Source organism: Opisthorchis viverrini, assembly GCF_000715545.1.
Source record: "Opisthorchis viverrini unplaced genomic scaffold opera_v5_284, whole genome shotgun sequence".
Classification (NCBI taxonomy): domain Eukaryota; kingdom Metazoa; phylum Platyhelminthes; class Trematoda; order Opisthorchiida; family Opisthorchiidae; genus Opisthorchis; species Opisthorchis viverrini.
Window position 1 is genome coordinate 272,875 of NW_008751943.1, and position 1,778 is coordinate 274,652.

The following is a 1,778-nucleotide window of genomic DNA, read 5'->3' on the forward strand; positions in this document are numbered from 1 at the left end:
TGCTTAGTAACACTAACGTGAATGAGCTCAGAATGCTTTTTTTAGTATGAGCTCACTCTCTTCTAGTACAAGCACAAAACAGGAACTAGTTCAGTTGCTTTTTTCACCGGCTACGGATTATGTATTTTATTCTGCGTGATGGCTCACCCCATTGGAATTGCATCTACTTCAGTAGTCCACTGCTAATCCTTGTTCGTCATTTGCATTCAAAGATGTGAACAAAGTGGACGGTGAGATCAGGATTAGTAGAACGCATCCATCTGTGTGTGAAAAATTTCATCCAGTACGTGCAAAACCCGACGGAAATAATTCAGTATTCATATGGTTAGTGAACTCTAAGGGTACGTACTACTCACTAATCCACAAAACGATAATCTCCGATAATCCCATTTCATTTGTTAGAAATGCAATTTTGACGTGAGGATCACATAATCTCTTATGCCTGAATGCTGATCACATTCGGTCGTGCTTCTGTGGTGTGCGTGAACACTCATCAGCTTTTGCTGAATTGATTGAATGATTGACTGGCCTTGATGCTTGCAGACCTTCCTGTTGAGAGTTTGGTGGAGCAGTAGGTTCCGGGCGTTCTGAGGTTATTTTCAAGAATCTTACCTTCCTGATAGATGTGTACAAACAATAAGGTTGCGAATCGTTTTTGTCCTAAATAAGCAACACTAAAACAGCATATGTTTTTCAGGAGAGTTTCTCATTATACGAATCCATCTGTTTCCTTAGTAAACTTAACTTAAAGGAGAACAGAATGCTTTTTTTTCTTATGGGCTCACTCTCTTCTAGTACAAACACAAAAATGGAACTAGTTCAGTTGCGTTTATCACCGGCTACGGATTATGTTTTTTATTCTGCGTGATGGCTTACCCCATTGGAATTGCATCTATTCAGTAGTCCACTGCTAATCCTTTTTCGTCATTTGTATTCAAAAATGTGAACAAAGTGGACGGTGAGATCAGGATTAGTAGAATGCATCCATCTGTGTGTGAAAAATTTCATCCAGTACGTGCAAAACCCGACGGAAATAATTCAATTTTCATACGGTTAGTGAACTCTAAGGGTACGTACTACTCACTAATCCACAAAACGATAATCTCCGATAATCCCATTTCATTTGTTAGAAATGCAATTTTGACGTGAGGATCACATAATCTCTTAAGGACTTCTGTTCATTCATTTGTTTGTCTCGGGGCACGCTGTTATGAGAAGGCAGGGAAAAAAAGAAACAACTCTGGTTTCAATTAATATCCGTTTGGGAAGAATACAACTGAAGCTTCCTCTTCCCTAAAGAACGAGAAGCTGGCCAAATATATGGTCATCTTGGAAGCGCGCTTTTTGAACCTGTAGATACACAGCATTGCTTGTATGTCTAAAGCAAGCATATTCTCTGCCAAAATCTTCTGTCCGTCCATGGTATGCAGAAGGTATTTTGCCTTTTCTTACGAAATTTTTTGGAATGTTTTTAAATCTAGTTTTTATGCAGAGGTTTACATTCCTTCTTGCAATAGAAATCGCCATGTTCTAAGCTCGTTTTTATCCTGTTGCACACCTGGATTTTCTTGTTGAGGACCCTGTTTATAGAACACGGGGGATTACTGATGTTGCGTGAGACCCGGAGAATGAATAAAAACTCTGAGGATAAGTAGATCTACATTTGTCAGGATGAACCAACAAGATCCACCTTTTTCCCCTCACTTAAATTCACGTGAATGGCGTTACCTTTCATGTCAACTTCACCTTAAGTTGCTTTAGAGGAAATGCACGAACGT